Source organism: Pseudophryne corroboree, chromosome 4, assembly GCF_028390025.1.
Source record: "Pseudophryne corroboree isolate aPseCor3 chromosome 4, aPseCor3.hap2, whole genome shotgun sequence".
Lineage (NCBI taxonomy): Eukaryota > Metazoa > Chordata > Amphibia > Anura > Myobatrachidae > Pseudophryne > Pseudophryne corroboree.
This window is the reverse complement of record NC_086447.1, coordinates 888526382-888547130: the sequence shown is the minus strand read 5'-3', so window position 1 is coordinate 888547130 and position 20749 is coordinate 888526382.

Genomic DNA, 20749 nt, shown 5'->3' with positions numbered 1-20749 from the left:
TCTTATTATTCTCAGTACCTTGGGTATGAGAGGCAGAGGAAGGAACACATACACCGACTGGTACACCCACGGTGTTACCAGAGCGTCCACAGCTATCGCCTGAGGGTCCCTTGACCTGGCGCAATAACATTTTAGCTTTTTGTTGAGGCGGGACGCCATCATGTCCACCTGTGGCCCTTCCCAATGGTGTACAATCATTTGGAAGACTTCTGGATGAAGTCCCCACTCTCCCGGGTGGAGGTCGTGTCTGCTGAGAAAGTCTGCTTCCCAGTTGTCCACTCCGGGAATGAACACTGCTGACAGTGCTAACACATGATTTTCCGCCCATCGGAGAATCCTTGTGCCATTGCCATCCTGCTTCTTGTGCCGCCCTGTCGGTTTACATGGGCGACCGCCGTGATGTTGTCTGACTAGATCAGCACCGGCTGGTGTTGAAGCAGGGGTCTTGCCTGACTTAGGGCATTGCAAATGGCCCTTAGTTCCAGAATATTTATGTGTAGGGAAGTCTCTTGACTTGACCATTGTCCTTGGAAGTTTCTTCCCTGTGTGACTGCCCCCCAACCTCGAAGGCTGGCATCCGAGGTCACCAGGACCCAGTCCTGTATGCCGAATCTGCGGCCCTCTGGAAGATGAGCACTCTGCAGCCATCACAACAGCGACACCCTGGCCCTTGGAGACAGGGTTATCAGCCGATGCATCTGAAGATGCGATCCGGACCACCTGTCCAATAGATCCCACTGAAAGATCCTTGCATGGAACCCTCCGAATGGAATTGCTTCGTAAGAAGCCAACATCTTTCCCAGGACTCGCGTGCAATGGTGCACCGACACCTGTTTTGGTTTTAGGAGGTTTCTGACTAGAGATGACAACTCCTTGGCCTTCTCCTCCGGGAGAAACACTTTTTTCTGTTCTGTGTCGAGACCCATCCCCAGGAACAGTAGACGTGTTGTAGGAACCAGCTGCGACTTCGGAATGTTCAGGATCCAGCCGTGCTGTTGTAGCACTGCCCCAGCTAGTGCTACTCCGATCAACAACTGTTCCCTGGACCTCGCCTTTATAAGGAGATCGTCCAAGTACGGGATAATTATAACTCCCTTCCTTCGAAGGAGTATCATCATCTCTGCCATTACCTTGGTAAATACCCTCGGTGCCGTGGACAGACCAAACGGCAACGTCTGGAATGACAGTCCTGTACCACAAATCTGAGGTACTCCTGGTGAGGGGGGTAAACGGGGACATGCAGGTAAGCATCCTTGATGTCCAGTGATACCATGTAATCCGCTTCGTCCAGGCTTGCAATAACCGCCCTGAGCGATTCCATTTTGAACTTGAACCTTCGTATATAAGTGTTCAAGGATTTCAAATTTAAAATGGGTCTCACCGAACCGTCCGGTTTCTGTACCACAAACATTGTGGAATAGTAACCCCGTCCCTGTTGAAGAAGGGGTACCTTGACTATCACCTGCTGCGAATACAGCTTGTGAATTGCCTCCAGCACTGCCTCCCTGTCTGAGGGAGCTGTCGGCAAGGCAGATTTGAGGAAACGGCGAGGGGGAGACGTCTCGAATTCCAGCTTGTACCCCTTAGATACTACCTGTAGAATCCAGGGATCCACCCGTGAGCGAGCCCACTGGTCGCTGAAATTCTTGAGACGGGCCCCCACCGTACCTGGCTCCGCCTGTGGAGCCCCAGCGTCATGCGGTGGACTTAGCGGAAGCGGGGGAGGACTTTTGTTCCTGGGAACTGGCTGTATGCTGCAGCTTTTTCCCTCTACCTCTGCCTCTGGGCAGAAAGGACGCGCCTTTAACCCGCTTGCCTTTCTGGGGCCGAAAGGACTGCACCTGATAATACGGTGCTTTCTTTGGCTGTGAGGGAACATGGGGCAAAATGTTGATTTCCCAGCTGTAGCTGTGGAAACGAGGTCCGAGAGACCATCCCCAAACAACTCCTCACCCTTGTAAGGCAAAACTTCCATGTGCCTTTTAGAATCAGCATCACCTGTCCACTGCCGAGTTCCTGGCAGAAATGGACATTGCGTTTATTTTAGATGCCGGTCGGCAATTATCCCTCTGTGCATCTCTCATGTATAAGACTGCGTCTTTAATATGCTCTATGGTTAGCAATATAGTGTCCCTGTCTTAAGGTACAGAGAATCTGACCACGCAGCTGCAGCACTGCACATTCATGCTGAAGCAATAGCTGGTCTCAGTATAATGCCTGAGTGTGTATATACAGACTTCAGGATAGTCTCCTGCATTCTATCTGCAGGCTCCTCTAGGGCGGCCGTGTCCTGAGACGGTAGTGCCACCTTCTTTGACAGACGTGTGAGCGCTTTATCCACCCTAGGGGATGTCTCCCAACGTGACCTATCCTCTGGCGGGAAAGGGTACGCCATTAGTAACCTTTTAGAAATTACCAGTTTCTTATCGGGGGAAACTCACGCTTCTTCACACATTTAGTTCATCAGATGGGGGAAAAACCACTGGAAGCTTTTTTCTCCCCAAACATAATACCCTTTTTTTTTGTTTTTTGTTTTTTGTGGTACCTGGGGTAATATCAGAAATGTGCAACACATTTTTTATTGCCGTAATCATGTAACGGGTGGCTCTATTGGAATGTACAGTAGTCTCATCGTCGTCGACACTGGAGTCAGTATCCGTGTCGACATCTGTGTCTGCCATCTGAGGTAGTGGGCGTTTTAGGGCCCCTGATGGCTTTTGAGACGCCTGGGCAGGCACGGACTGAGAAGCCGGCTGTCCCACATCTGCTATGTCGTCAAACCTTTTATGTAAGGAGTTGACACTGTCACGTAATTCCTTCCACATGTCCATCCACTCAGGTGTCGACCCCGCAGGGGGTGACATCACATTTATCGGCATCTGCTCCGCCTCCACATAAGCCTCCTCATCAACCATGTCGACACAGCCGTACCGACACACCGCACACACACAGGGAATGCTCTGACTGAGGACAGGACCCCACAAAGTCCTTTGGGGAGACAGAGAGAGAGTATGCCAGCACACACCAGAGCGCTATATAATGCAGGGATTCACACTACCCACAGTGATTTTTCCCTTATAGCTGCTATAATACACAGATTTGCACCTAAATTTAGTGCCCCCCCTCTCTTTTTAACCCTTTGAGCCTGAAAACTACAGGGGAGAGCCTGGGGAGCTTTCTTCCAGCTGCACTGTGAAGAGAAAATGGTGCCAGTGTGCTGAGGGAGATAGCCCCGCCCCTTTTTCATCTGACTTCTCCCGCTCTTATAATCATAATGTGGCAGGGGTATTTTACACATATATAGCTTATTAGGCTATATTATGTGTGATTTGCCACTCTTAAGGTACTCCAATTGCTGCCCAGGGCGCCCCCCCCCCCCCCCCACCGCACTGCACCAATCAGTGACCGGAGTATGTGGTGTGCACAGGGAGCAATGGCGCACAGCTGCAGTGCTGTGCGCTACCTTAATGAAGACCGGAGTCTTCTGCCGCCGATTTCCTGGACGTTCTTCTTGCTTCTGGCTCTGCAAGGGGGACGGCGGCGCGGCTCCGGGACCGGACGACCGAGGCTGGGCCTGTGTTCGATCCCTCTGGAGCTAATGGTGTCCAGTAGCCTAAGAAGCCCAAGCTAGCTGCAAGCAGGTAGGTCCGCTTCTCTCCCCTAAGTCCCTCGTAGCAGTGAGTCTGTTGCCAGCAGATCTCACTGAAAATAAAAAACCTAAATATTACTTTCTTTTCTAGGAGCTCAGGAGAGCCCCTAGTGTGCATCCAGCTCGGCCGGGCACAAAATTCTAACTGAGGTCTGGAGGAGGGTCATAGAGGGAGGATCCAGTGCACACCACGTAGTCCTAAAGCTTTCTTTAGTTGTGCCCAGTCTCCTGCGGAGCCGCTATTCCCCATGGTCCTTACGGAGTTCCCAGCATCCACTAGGACGTCAGAGAAATTCAGTATAATAAAGAGGGTGTGATTTGTAAGGTGCAGGGACCAGTGAGGAAGTCGGACACTGAAAAGACAGCGGCAGCTATCAATTAACTTAATTCAATGGTGTCACAGAATGGGAGGAGAGGTGCCCCCTTCAGAGCAGGAGCCCGGCGGCAGATGACTCCGTTGCCTCCCAGAGTTCTGCCTCTGCGTGGTGACATAAATGGATTTCAATGTATTTTCCTGTCTACGATCCGCAGGGTCCTTTAGGTGCCGGGAGAGCCACCTTTTTGGATAGCCGTGACAGAGCTTTGTCCACAATGGGGGGTGACTCCCATTTTTCCCTATCCCCAGAGGGAAACGGATACGCCACTACAATCCTTTTGGGAATCTGAAACATTTTGTCAGGACTTTCCCAAACCTTTTCACAAAGCGTGTTCAGTTCATGAGAGAGAGGAAATGTAACCTCAGGTTTCTTCCCTTTATACATACAGACCCTAGTATCAGGAACAGTAGGGTCCTCAGTGATATGTAATACATCTTTTATAGCCACAATCATGTACTGAATGCTCTTTGCCAGTTTCGGATCTAATCTGGCATCACTATAGTCGACACTTGAGTCAGTGTCTGTGTCGGTATCCGTGTCTGCCAGCTGGGCACATGAACGTTTTTGTGACCCCGAAGGGGTCTGGACTTGAAACAACACATCCTCTACGGATTTCTTCCAAGCCTGGTTCTGAGACTCAGATTTATCCAATCTTTTATTTATCAGAGCCACATTTGCATTCAAAGCACTCAAAACATTCACCCAATCAGGTGTCGGCGGTGCAGACAGGGTCACTCCCACAGCCGTTTGTGTACTTAACATAGTCTCCTCCCGGGAAGAGCACTCCGCCTCAGACATGCCGACACACGTGCACCTACCACACGCAGATACACTGGGCCTATAGGGGACAGACCCACCGTAAAGCCTGTTAGAGAGACACAGAGAGAGATATTGCCAGCTCACACCCCAGCGCCCAAACCCGGTCTGAAAACACTACAGAAAATATCCCAGACCTGCAGCGCTTTTATAAATTAAATATAATGCACCAAAATCACTGTGCCCCCCATCCCCATTTTTCACCCTGTTACTTGTACAGCAGTGTGAGGAAGGACCAGCGTCTCTGCAGCCTTGTGTAGAGAAAATGGCGTCGGGCTGTGTGCTGTGAGGGCTAAGTCCCGCCCCCGTAATGGTGCGCTTCCGACCCGCTCTTTTTAAAAAAAAATGTATACTGGCGGGGGTCCGGACAGTGCCCTGGCACTTAGTGCGCTCTTGCCAGGTAGTTATTTGAGGCTAAAATGCTGTCCAGGGCGCCCCCCCTTTGTGCCCTGCACCCTGTAGTGCCGCTGTGTGTGGGAGCATGGCGCACAGCTTGCGGTCGCTGTGCGGTACCTCAAAGCCGTCACTGAAGTCTTCTGATCTTCTTCTACTCACCTGTCTTCTGACTTCTGGCTCTGCAAGGGGGGTGACAGTGGGCTCTGGGAACGAGCATCTAGGCGTACCTAGCGATCAGACCCTCAGGAGCTAATGGTGTCCTGTAGCCAAAGAAGCAGAGCCTTTAAACTCACAGAAGTAGGTCTGACTTCTCTCCCCTAAGTCCCACGAAGCAGGGAGACTGTTGCCAGCAGTTCTCCCTGAACATAAAAAAGCTAACATAAAGTATTTTCAGAGAAACTCAGTAGAGCTCCTCAGTGTGCATCCAGTCTGCCGGGACACAGATTCTAAACTGGAGTCTGGAGGAGGGGCATAGAGGGAGGAGCCAGTTCACACCCCTTTGAAAGTCTTAAAGTGCCCATGTCTCCTGTGGATCCCGTCTATACCTCATGGTTCTTGATGTGACCCCAGCATCCTCTAGGACGTATGAAAATATGAGTTTTTACTGCATTCCCGTATCTACCAATCTCCGGGATGAAAATGCGTTGCATCTTTGGGTGGCATTATCCAATAGGCAACTATTGTCTTCTTTTTACATTTCCCCTGAGAGGGATCCAATCAGAAACCTCCCAGCATGTGCAGAAGGGCATCCGGAATTCCTGTGTTTGTAAAGGAACGCTCTTATCGGGAAAGCTGTCCTTTGCGATACTAATTGCGCATACCTCCCAACTTTTCGTTTCACTGAAGAGGGACACACGCGCAGCGAAGCTGCGTACGCTCCAAAAAAGGGACGTGGCCTAAGAAAAGGGGGCGTGGCTTCACGGAGGACCCGCGCTCGCGAGCCACGCCCCTGTTTTCGTCACTGAGGGGGCATGCCCAGCGCTCTGTGAGCCGCTGGCATGCCCCCTCTCCTCCTGTCTCCCCTGAATAGACGCTGTGCGCATGCGCACAGTGTCTATTCAATGCTGCTAAGCAGGGCAGCGAGAGACAGGGCCTCCCAACTGCCCCCCCCCACCACGGGACACTGCGGCCCGCGGGTGGGACAGCGGGACAGTCCCCAAAAGCGGGACTGTCCCGCGAAAATCGGGACAGTTGGGAGGTATGATTGCGTATGTGAGTACATTTGCGATTAGTATGTAGGCAGTAAGTGGCTGGATGTACGGCATCGCGGATCTGCTTAGTACATCCCACCCTAAGTGCTGTAGTGAGCATCTGTGTGATATAACAACTCATCATCCATCGACAGAGACATTTTTACCTCCATCACCCACTCTCACTGCTTAAATCCTTGTATCGTCCCTCATAGACTGTGATCGAGTTTGCCCAACTATTGCAAACATGGTGGGAGGAAGCTGACATCTCTGGTGTTTGTCTCTAATGGAAACGGAAGGGAAATGAAGGTCGCTGTTCTCACTGTTGCTGATGTAACATATAGGAGAACGAAATGACAGAATAGAAATGGAGTGGGTTAAACCTCATAGGCTGGGGGCGGGCCTGTGGGAGACATCATGGGTTGAGTTTTTTGTCCTGTAGGGGTAGAGGGTGGGGGGTGGATAGTAGTATTTTGAGTCTGGTGAGGGGCCTGGGTCAGCCTATTTTGTTTCAATCTTCCCACCCTCCCTCCCTGTTTTGTTGTAGGTTGCTGTGGGCGTTTCTTCGTTGGCTATTTTTTGTGTCGGTTTTCGGTAAGCAGGACCTTTATTTTTGGCGGGAAAAAACGGCAAGTTACCTGTTTTTGGATTAGGAAATTGGTTGGAGTTCGACTGGTGGTTGATTTTAGGTGCGCTCACCTTCATTGACTGGTATACATCTGCTGGACCACCTTTATGGGGCAGCCTCATCACCTTCACGGGTGGGTAGTCAAGAAGAAGGTTGAGTGGATACCTTTTGTGTTTTAGACGGTATGCTTCAGTTGTTATAGAGTGGGATTTGTTTGTGGTTTAGGATTGTTTTTAGCCGTTCTTTCGCTGCCACCATACTTTGAATTTTAATATCTCATACAGTCATTATATTACATTAGTTTATTTAAATAAATAGCTGACGATTTTCTGCCAAATCCATGTCTCCGTGTCTTCATTTAATATTTAAGTATTATGTTGGTTTTATAATTGAAGAACACTGGGCAATCCTCAGCCGCTAGGAGTTTTAAGCATCTACACCAGTGCAAGACACTGGGTCAGAATCTTGCCTGCCTCATCACATTCCAGAGATACACATATCCTGTGGGCTTCAATGCATACGATGAGGCTGGGACGCTAGGACCCTCCTTGTCACGTTTTGCCTGTGTTATACTTCTATGTAGTGCAAGAGTCACTCAGGCACATGTGGAACGGGAGAAAGAACTAGAATATAGAGGCTAATTCAGACCTGATCGCTGCTGTGCGTTTTCGCACAGCGGGCGATCAGGTCTGAACTGCGCATGCACAGGCGCCGCAGTGCACCGGCGCATGCCAGAGATGCGATCGGTATCTCAGCCCAGCAATCGCCTCTGCCTGATTGGCAGGCAGAGGCGTTCGCTGGAAAATTAGGCTATACAGTTGGGGTTTACGCACCTATTTCGGCGAGGTACAATGGTGGTCATTCCAAGTTGATCGCTCGCTACCAGTTTTTAGCAGCCGTGCAAACGCTAAGCCGCCGCCCTCTGGGAGTGTATCTTAGCTTAGCAGAGGTACGAACGAATGCATCGCAGAGCGGCTACAAAAAAATATTGTGCAGTTTCTGAGTAGCTTGCGATCACTTCAGACCATTCAGTTCCGGATTTGACGTCACAAACACGCCCTGCATTCGGCCAGCCACGCCTGCGTTTTTCCTGGCACGCCTGCGTTTTTTAGAACACTCCCTGAAAACGTTCAGTTGACACCCAGAAATGCCCTCTTCATGTCAATGTTATGCACACCAGTGCCTGCAGGAAAGTACTGGTGTCAGAACTGTTATGCACTCCAGTGTCTGCAGGAATGTACTGGTGTTTGAACTGTTATGCAAAACAGATGGACTCACAGACAAACTGGGGGATATGACATAATGTACACAGAAGGTGATAGGGTAACAAAATACACACAAAGTGAACAGAGAAGCCCAGAGGCTAAGGAACTGGGTATCTCCCTTGTATGAGAACTGCTCAGATGGAAAAGCAAGATGTTGTGTTTTAATACGTAGAGAACCCGAAATGCTGTTGCTAAGGGCAACAGCAAAACCCTAAAGGGTTACCAACGGGTGTGGCAGTAAACTCCTTGGTCAGAGATGGAATGATAGACACAAGGAGAATCTCCACAATCCTAATTCTCACTTGCAGTGCACAGGTTTTAGCTTACTGCCACTAAACTGACCCCTGACACCTAGCACAGTGAGACAGGATTAGACAGGCAAGTCTTAGAATACAGCCGCAAACTTGCTAAGTTCACAGAGTAGTAACAGAACCCCAGCAAGCTAAACGACTGACTCCAGTCTTACTGCTAGGTCTGGATTGGCAGAGTGTAATACCAAATCCCCAGGCCTATTTGCAGTAAGCAACAAACAAATACAAAGCTACACAGTACTGGCTAACTTTCATGAACTGACTAACCAACAAAGATTCAGCAGCATCTGCTTACCCTGAAAAGAGGCCTTATAAAGCAGGTGCTGTCCACGCCCCACTCAGACCTCACAGACTGTGAGCACAAAAACCAGCACCGGATCCCCTGCCGTGCACAGAGCCTATAACCACTGCACAGCAAAATACCCGAACCGGAGTATCAGCTGCGCTCAGGTTACTCCACTAGCACTTGTCTCCCGTTTGCCATGACGACGTGGCAGCACAGGGCAGGAGACCCTAACAGTACCCCCCCTCTGACGAGGGGTCAAAGAACCCCTACCACCTGGTTTATCGGGGAACTGCGAGAAGAATGAGCGTATCAGTCTGGGGGCATGAAGATCACAACTGCGCACCCACGACCGCTCCTCCGGGCCATACCCCTTCCAGTGCACCAAAAATGACAGCCGACCCCGAACCACCTTGGAGTCAAGAATCCTTTCAACAAACTCCCTCTGGCCACGTATCAGAAGAGGGGAAGGTCTTCCACTGGAAGAAGGATTACTAATCGCCCGTTTTAAAAGGGAACAATGAAATGTTTTATTGATACCCAAAGAACGGGGCAGATCTAACTGAAATGCCACCGGATTGATAACCCTGGTGATCTTATAAGGGCCGATGAACCGGGGCCTTAACTTATGAGATGGCTGTCTCAACTTCAAATTCTTGGTAGACAACCAGACGAAGTCTCCTAATTTGAAGCTGCAGGGTCTTTTCCGCTTATCAAAAACCCTTTTGGTCACTAATGACACAGACACAAGGGCTTTCTTCACTTTCCGCCAAATACCTCTAAGGACCGAAACCACAGAGGAACCACCAGGCGTGGAGTCCAGGGGGTCAAAAGAATTGGCCTTAGGATGATGCCCATACACACAAAGGAAGGGAGAGATCCCTGTAGCAGAGTGAGCCGCGTTGTTATAGGCAAACTCCGCCATGGACAGATGAGCAACCCAGTCAGTCTGACACTTGGAGACATAACACCTGAGGAACTGCTCCAAGGACTGGTTCACCCTTTTTACCCACGAAGAACCCCGACCCAACTGGAGACTGTGAAGGTCTGATAAATCCCTTAGCCAAGTTCTCCTGAATGTACTCTGCCATAGCCTGAGTCTCAGGACGTGACAGGGAGTACAACCTGCTCTTGGGAAGCTTAGCATTTGGCAACAAATCAATGGCACAGTCATAGGGGCGATGGGGAGGTAGTACCTCTGCAACTTTTTTGGAGAACACGTCCGCAAAATCTGCATAACACCCTGGCAATCCTGGCAAACTTAGCTGCGAGAGCCTGACTGGAAGGCTCAAGCAACTCCTGAAACAATCAGTACCCCAACTAAGAATCTCCCCAGAGACCCAGTCAAATTGAGGATTGTGGGCCCTTAACCAGGGTAACCCCAACACCAATGGGGCAAAAGTACAGACAGTCACATAAAAGGACAATTTTTCAGAGTGTGTGGCTCCAATAAACAAAGAAATCTGGCTAGTGCAAGAGGTGATTTTACCTTGGGATAATGGTTCCCCGTTTAACCCACAAATCTCAATTTCCGATGCCAAGGGTACTAAGGGAACAGAGTGTTTCAGGGCGAATTGGCGGTCCATAAAAACCCCGTCAGCCCCACTGTCCACAAAGGCCTCAGTCTTGACAGTTTGACCGAGGATCTTCAAGGTCACCGGAATGATAAAAGTCTTCTTGGGAAATTCTGACTTCTGGCCTGACAGGATATTTCCCATCACCCTCAGGCCCTGAAGTTTTCCGGCTTTCTGGGCATGATACTACCACATGACCTTTATTCCCACAGTACAAACACAACCCCTGCTGTCTCCTCCGCGTCTTCTCACGCGAGGAGAGGCGGGTAGCCCCAATCTGCATAGGCTCCTCAGAAAATTCCTCAGAGTCTGAGGTTCCCTTGGGAAGGAAGGAAATCTCAGTCTCCCTTTCAAGCCTACGCTCTCTCAGCCGCCTATCCACCCGGATGGATAACTGCATGAGCTGATCCAAGCTATCAGGCAAGGGATATTGTACCAGTTGGTCCTTTATCTGGTTAGAAAGACCTCTTCGGTACTGGTGTCTCAGGGCTGGGTCATTCCACTGGGTATCATGGGCCAACCTCCGAAACTCCGTACAGTAAACCTCAACTGGCCTTCGCCCTTGCTTAAGGATCGAAATCTGAGCCTCGGCTGAGGCCGTCTTGTCAGGGTCATCATACAACATGCCCAGTGCCGTAAAAAAAGCATCAACACTTTTAAGCGACGGAGAGTCAGGCTGCAACCCATATGCCCAGACCTGTGGGTCTCCTTGTAGCAAGGAAATCACTATGCCCACCCGCTGAATCTCCGACCCAGAAGACTGAGGCCTAAGCCGGAAGTATAGCTTGCAGCTCTCCTTGAAACAAAAGAACTGCGAGCGATCTCCAGAAAAACGATCCGGGAGATTTACTTTCGGCTCCTTAACCCCTGCAGGTGCTGCTGCTGCGGGAGCTCCGCCAGCAGCCTGGGAGGTGTGCATTTTAATGGACAAATCATTAAATTGTCGAGTCAGGACCTGCACCTGATCGACCACCTGTTGCAACGTATTTTGAGGGGTATGCTCCATATTCCCACAAAATTTCAACAGGAGTATTAGGCTGCTGAATATGTTATGCACACCAGTGCCTGCAGGAAAGTACTGGTGTCAGAACTGTTATGCACTCCAGTGTCTGCAGGAATGTACTGGTGTTTGAACTGTTATGCAAAACAAATGGACTCACAGACAAACTGGGGGATATGACATAATGTACACAGAAGGTGATAGGGTAACAAAATACACACAGAGTGAACAGAGAAGCCCAGAGGCTAAGGAACTGGGTATCTCCCTTGTATGAGAACTGCTCAGATGGAAAAGCAAGATGTTGTGTTTTAATACGTAGAGAACCCGAAATGCTGTTGCTAAGGGCAACAGCAAAACCCTAAAGGGTTACCAACGGGTGTGGCAGTAAACTCCTTGGTCAGAGATGGAATGATAGACACAAGGAGAATCTCCACAATCCTAATTCTCACTTGCAGTGCACAGGTTTTAGCTTACTGCCACTAAACTGACCCCTGACACCTAGCACAGTGAGACAGGATTAGACAGGCAAGTCTTAGAATACAGCCGCAAACTTGCTAAGTTCACAGAGTAGTAACAGAACCCCAGCAAGCTAAACGACTGACTCCAGTCTTACTGCTAGGTCTGGATTGGCAGAGTGTAATACCAAATCCCCAGGCCTATTTGCAGTAAGCAACAAACAAATACAAAGCTACACAGTACTGGCTAACTTTCATGAACTGACTAACCAACAAAGATTCAGCAGCATCTGCTTACCCTGAAAAGAGGCCTTATAAAGCAGGTGCTGTCCACGCCCCACTCAGACCTCACAGACTGTGAGCACAAAAACCAGCACCGGATCCCCTGCCGTGCACAGAGCCTATAACCACTGCACAGCAAAAGACCCGAACCGGAGTATCAGCTGCGCTCAGGTTACTCCACTAGCACTTGTCTCCCGTTTGCCATGACGACGTGGCAGCACAGGGCAGGAGACCCTAACAGTCAATCACTCTGCGGCGGCCATTGCAACTGAAAAGCTTCGCTAGACCTTGTGTGAAAATACATCGGCCGTTGTGAAAGTACGTCACGCGTGGGCACTGCGCCGCATACGCATGTGCAGAAGTGCCGTTTTTTTTACCTAATCGCAGCGCAGAGAACATTTTCAGCTAGCGATCAACTCGGAATGACCACCAATGTGCTTCTGTACCTACACTTCTGGAATAATACATGATACAATATCAACTGTATTCGTTGAAACTACATTTACTTCTAAAGAAAATTACAGTCTGCTTACAATGTTCCAGAAGCCAGCCCTATGCATAAGCAGAATAGGCAAATGCCTAGAGGCATCTAGAAAAGCCTAGGGTGAATCTGGAAAAGCCTAGAAGAATCTTGGCAGGCTGGACATCTGAGCTCCACTGCACCTGCTCCAGATTTCAGAAGTCCCGGCTGACAGTGGCGGTCCTCTGATGGAGTGTATAGGCTTTCCGCCATTGCTGCGCCGTAGTCTGTGATATTATATGGCAGGCATCAGCAGCAGAAAGGCTGTTCAGCCCAGAGCAGAGCATACAGTTCCTGCAGTTTACAGCAGTCTGACATAAGGTCACGTCAGCGTCATTCACAGCAGAGAGTGCGCCGCAGAAGAAGCAGAAGGCAGACGGAAAAGGTAAGTCAATTCTGAAAGATTGTTAAAGAGTGATAGGTTGGGGACTGAATTACTGGACTGTCAACTGGCGCTACCAAGTGCTACTTATGTACACAACTAACTGTTCTACAAGTTCTGCGCATGGGAGTTTCTGATTTCCACGGTTGTAAATATAAATTAGTGTTAAAAATTTGGTAAATCTATAATGATGTAAATTTGAGACGTCTTAATGTAAGTAAATAGTAATCCATGGTTCTTGGCGTTACCCGAGGAGCACCCGTAGCAGATACGGTAACAAGTGACAGGACCATTTTTGCAGTTTATTAAATTCTACACACTGGAGGTGCAATCTAAATGTTGATCCGATTTTCTGTTTGGGCGTTATCGTTCACGCAATGCAATCCACGCATCGGTAATGATGTCATTATGTCACCCCATTTTCATCCCCTTAGGAGAGGTTTATTAAAATTCTAATTACGTAGTTTTCCCACCTATTTCCCACCTGAAGAATACCTACAGTATGTTACATTTCATCTTCCTAACATATTGGGAAGTGAGAGAATTAGTGATGAGTGAGTGAGTGAGTGAGTGAGTGAGTGAGTGAGTGAGGGCTTTCGTATTTATATATATAGCTATATTAATTGGCAGATATCGTCAATTTTAAATTACTGTAAGCTCAACACAGGACATATCGAACTATGTTATGCACTCAACTAGGTAGTGCAGAATATTGCATTCCCCGATATTATCAGTGGTGAGGTGACTGCAGTAAGGGCCACATTACCTAGCTCCAATACCTGTAGCTCAGGTTGTCAGTTCTTGGCCCTAGTAACAAGCACCATCTGAAGATGAGGTTAGCTGTTCTGTCACTATTGGATGAACATCGCCAGAGAGGGATCTTCTGAGGAGTTCTGGACAGGATGTCGAGATTCAGAATCAAAATGGCCACATGTTCAAATTGTTGACATTGTGAATGTTGATGCTGACGCAGTTAGGGTCAGGCTGCAATTAGGGTTAAAATGTAATTAGGGTTAGTTTTAGGCCAAACTATCTACGTTGAGAATGTAGACATGTTTGCCGGGATGTGCTAAAGGACTAATGCGGTAAAAAACCCGTTTTCAGGGGTTTTACCGCATTTTCAAATGTACAAGAAGTCATTATTTTAGAAGGGACTATAACATCTTATGTCCTTCAACATTTTACAGTCAAAGCCCGTGAAGGATCACATTAAAATGTGCTTGCCAAGGCAGAATCCGGTCATACGCACAGTAACAGGACCCAGCAGCACCAATGTGCAACTTTTCCAGCTTTGCAAGTTCTCATTGCTAGTTATCAGGTATTTATCAATGGCGTTGCCTTGTGACTTTTCATCAGTTAGTAAATTGCGTTAATACTTTTCCCCACAGAGATTTACGCGTGCGGGGTTAGGCAGCACACATCATGAGGTAAATTTACTGAAGCTTCTAAAAAGGAAGAGATGTGGTATTGCTATTGGCAACACTTCCACTTGTCTGTTTTAGAAGCTTTAGGGGTATATTCAATTGAGGTCTGATCCATTCTGACATGCATTTGTCGGAATGGATCTGACAAGGGCTATTCAATGCCGAAGAGGGGGGAGAGCCGTGTGCAGACGGGGGCCAGGCGCGGGCAGACGGGGACAGCAGTGCTGCATGAGGATGTGGCACAGCCACCAGACCTCACGGCAGCATCCACCCGGCTCCAGCAAGCGGGACTTCACTTGCTGGAGCTGGGTGGACGCTGCCATGAGCGGCGGCTGTGCCACATCCTCCTGCAGCTCTGTGCTGTAGCGCTGCTGTCCCCCGTGTGCCCGCAGCTCTCCCCCGTCTGCCCACGGCTCTCCCCCCTCTCCTCCTATCAGGTCCCTCATCTCAGGTCGACTTTTTTTTAAGTCGAACTGAGATGGTCGGAAACAGGGCCAAGACCTGTCGAATTTGGCCCCGTTTCCCTCAGAAGCACGGCAGCTATACCGCTAATTCATGTACTATTCAACAAGTCGAATTCCCCAACTTGTCGAATAAAAATGCTGGGGACTGAATAGATCGGAACCCCTTCCGACCTGAAAAAGTCGAAAACTGCCGTCTTTTCGACAAGATGGCAGTTTCGACCTTAATTGAATATACCCCTTAGTGAGCCCTAGGAAAATCAATAAAGAAAAGCCCTTATTCTGATGAAGAAAGGGCTTTTCACAGCTTCATAAATAGACCTCTACTGTATGTATTGGATAACATATTACATTGAGAAAATCGGAAGTTGCCATGTATAATAGGCAACCAGTTTAGACCAGACTGCAATTATCAGGCACAGAAATGGTCAGTTTTTTACTATGTGTGTCCTGAGGTGTTTGATCCTTTTCTGAGGTGTTTGATCCTTTTTACAGGATTAGGGAAGCTCTTGTTGGCTTTTTGGAGATGTCTGAAGTGCTCTCTGTGCCATTGAAGCTTTCAGTGTTTTGGGGTTAGTTCCTACCTGCAGTGGGAAGTTCAACCAATCAGAAACCATGAATCTGTCATACATAATTCACTAGGAGACTAGGGTACAAGGGTAGGTTGAGAATTGACCTCTCCGGGACTTGTATGGTGTCCTGTCTGCTGATGGCGACTGATGCTTTCAGTGCCCATCTCACTGTTTAAACGAGCTCTCAGTATTGGACCAGGCCACGAAGAGGAGTGCAGTGGTAAATGCAGTGGTAAATGCAGTGGTAAAGTGGGGTGGGGTGGGGAATGCAGTGGTAAATGCCCTAGCTTAAAAGGTGTGGCCAGCCACCAGAGGAGGTGTGACCAGCCACCACAGAGGGACTTGGGCAAATATTAGGGAGGACATAGACTACAAAGAACAGGTCCCCTTTATAAAAGAGGTGACAGGGGTGATTGGCAGGAGGGCTGATATTGGTGTATTGGTGTATTTTCCAAAGAAACCAACCAAGCACCCAAGTTCATCGATGGTCCTGCTCGGTCTGGAACCTGACCCGCACGTGCAGTGGGTCCCACCGGGAATTTCCCCTGTGCGCCGATGGACCAGTCCAACTCTGCAAGCTTCTTATACTGTATTTGTGATCTATATTTTGTTGAAAGCTTGTACAGTATATGCTACATTTATTTTTTTTATTTTTTGGGGGGGTACAATACGATCAGTTATTGTAGGTGTCATCTCCCTTTTATTCTATTCATCTAGAGGAGACGAGAATCTCAGTAAAACATTAATTCTCAATAGGTGGATAAAGGCGTTTATGTCCTGAAGAAGCGGCACGCAGGTTGTTGTATAATCATTCTGGAGCTATGTGTCCCTGATGGACAAGTGTCTGTACTGGGGGAGAACTGCTGACTCTCGCTTGGAGCAGCAGCTGTAGACAGGGAGCTGTACAGGGGAGTAGAGCTTAATCATGAAGACTAAAATCCTTACTTCAGCAAATGTCATACTTCCATTAGGTGCGAGTGGGAGTTCTTCGCAATATTGGATCTGATGTTGACACAGAGCAGGCGACGGCCGGATTTTGCATTAGGCTGTCAGTATTACCTGATATATGCCAAGTTTGAGGGCAGGGTGATAGCAGGGTCTAACTGTTAATCCTCTCTGCTAATAACTTCTACATTTAATTTCCATGGTGGCCTTACGTCTGGATTTATCCAGCAGTGTCCAGTATTGTCTGTGACGTCCTTCTGTGCAGTTGTTGCACCCGATGTGGTATTAGTGGCTGGTCTCCCATTGTTCTGTTCCTACATCAGTCATAGGGGTCATTTTACAGATATTGTGAATTTCCACCGTTAATTATCATTTATGCAGGTTCCAATCTGAGCATGGCATGTCTACTGTGCATGCAGAGCCGGCCCTAGGCATAGGCAAACTAGGCAACTGCCTAGGGCATCTGGCATGCCTAGGGGCACCAGCAGCTTCTGCTGATTAAAATGATATGCGGCATGCCTATATTCCGTGTGTGTAGCATTTCATATGCAGATACAGCCACAGTCGCACACAGTATATAGGCATGCTGCATATCATTTTAATCAGCAGAAGCTGCTTGTGCATCCTAGTCATACAGAAATGCAAATAAGATGCACTGTCATAAAAAAAGGTGCCCGACGTTAGGAGAGCTGCCAGCTGACTCACACAAGGCATCTCCTGCTGCATGATGTATTGAGGCAAGATGTATGAGGACACAGCTATATCCAAGCAGAGGCAGAGGTCACAGTGTTAGCAGCCATGTAAGTGCTGTTTGCAGGTAGGTTGATTGTGCAATAGTGTTTGGCATAAGAGGCATTATGCGTGTCATGTGTATAAATGCATTAATAATGTGCAGCATATGTGTAAGGGGCATTATGTGTATAAGGGCATTAATAAAGGTTGGCAGAATGTGTAAGGCACATTATGTTTATCAGGACGTCATATGTGTGAGGGGGCATTACTGTGTAGTGTTATGTGTATAAATGCATTACTAATGTGTGGCATAATGTATATAAAGGGCACTACTGTGTGGTCTAATGTGAATAAAGAGCAATATGAAGTTGTGTAATGTGAATAAGGAGCAATTCAGTGTGGTGTAATGTGAATAAAGGGCACTACTGTGAGGAGTAACGTATATATTGTAAAGTGGTACTACTGTGTGATGTAACGTGAATAAGGGACACTATTGCATTATAATAAAATGTGAATAATAGTGTACCACTGTGTGGCATAATTTGAATTAAGGGTACTATTGTGTGCCCATGTGCCTTGCCAGCAAAAACACACCCCTCTTTGGGCTGCTCGCCGAGTGTGCACACTGTTCCTATTTTAAATATAGGGGGTAGCAACACTAAAATAAGGACTTCTATGGGTGAGGGGTGATGGTGCTGGAAAAGGGGTACAGGGTCAGAGGCGGAAATAGCGGTGGTGCTAGGGGGCACCAGACAAAATCTTGCCTAGGGCATCATATTGGTTAGGGTCGGCTCTGTGTGCATGCATGTATCCCTCTCTGAAAAATTGTACGATATTGTAGCCTATAGGATACATTTGGGCTAACTTTTTGGGGCTTGGTAAATTGCTCGTTATCTCAGACCTCAGAGACAGCAATGGGAACTGCCTTTGTGATTATAATAAATGTACACGCTACTGTACATAAAAAATATGTTAAGTATCTGAAAACAGGTGACAGCTATGCTGAGGAGACGCTGACGGAGTGGAGAAAGCTGTGGCCCGGAACCGGAAGTGGGTGGCGGGTCACACGTGTGTGCGAGTGGTGCCGGCAGGGCTGGAGCAAGGTCTCTGTGCACCCTAGGCAAAGCTTCAGCCTAGCGCCCCCTTATCTGCAACCTCCACCACCACAACCACCACCTCCCGGAGGGGAGATGCAAGTGGGCTGGGGTGGATTGCATCATTATACTTATTCAGAGAAAAGGTACAACACGCAAGGACTTTTACAGTGATAACCGATATTGTAAACAAAGTTTTAAAAAATTGTGACTTTGTTCGCAATCTACTTTTACTGTAAAAGTGCTTGAGTGCCGTCTATACTTTATATACTGTACAGTACAGTATATGGGGTCTGGTGGGGATATTCAATTGGGGTTGGGTACGGAATGCCGCCGGTTAGAATATCGACAGCGGCATCCTGCCCACTATAATACCAACATCTTAAATTACGTTAATTATCCTTACCCTTTACCCTAACCATTCCTCTCCACAGCCTAATCCTAACCCTCCCCAGCATGCTAAAATTCAGGATGCCAGCTGTCAGAATTCCGACGTTATATATGTGTAAGCTCCTTATTGTGTTCCATCCCCCCATCTGTAAGTTCAGTACTGACCCGGTTTTCAGTACAGACATCCTTCAGTTATATGCTAGATGAATTCAGTGGTGCCCTCCAGCGGTTGGCGCCCCTAGGCAGCCGCCTAAAGCTGCCTAATGGTAGAGCCGGCCCTGGGTGCCGGTGAGGTTGAGCCAGAGCGGGTGCCGGAGCGGGAGCCGGTGGAGGTGTGTCGGAGAGGGGACAGAGTGGGCACCGCCGCAGGGGACGAGACGGGAGTGCCGGCAGCCGGAGGGGAAGCCAGTGGCTGAGCAGCTGCAGGGAATCCTGAGCTTCAGGGACTGCAGGCCAGGAGAGCCATCGATAGGAGGAGGTACATGATATTCTGATATTTGGACCTGTGGGGGCCCTCTCCTGCGGCACGCAGGAGAGGGCCCCCACAGCTCCAAGTATCAGATTACCAACTTTATATTACTGTTTTGAACTATTGTATATTGTATAGTACATAAGTGTTTTTCTTCTTTTCTCTCTTTTAACGGAAAAAAAATGGGAGGGGCCGTGATTGAGCATCTCACTAAGTGCATGTTGTGCAAGATGCGCACCTGGAGCAACCGTCCCAGTGTGAAAACATCTGCACGAGATGCGTGGGAACGGTTGCCCTGGAAGCCCAGGTAACTGATCTAGAGCAATCCGTTACACGACTGGGGGAGATTCACAGTCTCAAGCAAGGCTTAGATAGAATGGTGGAGCAGTTGTGGGAGGGGTCACCGCTAGATGAGGATGACAAGGCAGCTAGCTGAGTCACAGTTAGAAGGAAGAAAAAACATCTCTAACTACCAAACCCCAACAACTTTGCCCAATTGGACGAAGATTCGGTGGATGGTAGTGAGGAAATGATGGTGCCGGAGGAGACTGTTCCCTCTAGCAGCCGGAGGAGCGGTCCCTCTGGCGCAGTTGGGATAAAAGATAGCGAGGTACCTAGTCAGATTGTGGTGGTAGGGGATTCTATTATCGGGAAGACAGATAGGGCAATCTGCTACCGGGACCGTGATCGCTGTACAGTCTGTTGTCTCCCGGTGCGCACATCACGGACCAGGTAGATAGATTGTTGGGAGGGACTGGGAATAACCCGGCGGACTTGGTGCATGTTGGCACCAACGACAAAGTTAGTGGAAGGTGGGATGTCCTTAAGAAAGATTATAGGGACTTAGGCAAGAAACTTAAGGCAAGGACATCTAAGGTTATATTCTCCGAAATATTACCCATGCCACGCGTTAGCCCAGGGAGGCAGAGGGAGATTAGGGAGGTAAATGTGTGGTTTAGAGACTGGTGTAGGAAATAGGGGTTTGTGTTCCTGGAACACTGGGCGGACTTCTCAGTCAGGCGCCATCTTTTTTGTCGTGATGGATTGCACCTGAATGAGGAGAGGGCAGCGGTGCTTGGGGGGAGGATGGTTAGAAGGTTGGAGGAGATTTTAAACTAGGAGCCTGGGGGGAGGGTTTAGCTAGAAACTACGGGTCATGCGGTGAGAATAGTAAGGATGGTGGTAGTGAACTAAATGGGGGTGGAGAAGGGGGGAGGGAAAGAGCAGACTCCACGGCTATTAGCATGGGTACTAATAAGGGTATTACCAAGAGTATTGCCAAATCACTGACTAGTGACGATTATGGGTCATCATTACTGCATACAGAAAATTATGTCCCTTGTGCAAGGGGAAATACTTATCTTACCTGTATGTATGGAAATGCTAGAAGCCTAACAGGCAAAAAGGGGGAACTAGAAATACTTGCAGCAAGCAAACAGTATGATATTATAGGCATTACTGAAACCTGGTGGGACGAATCTCATGATTGGTCAGTTAATCTAGAGGGTAATACACTGTTCAGGAGAGACAGATC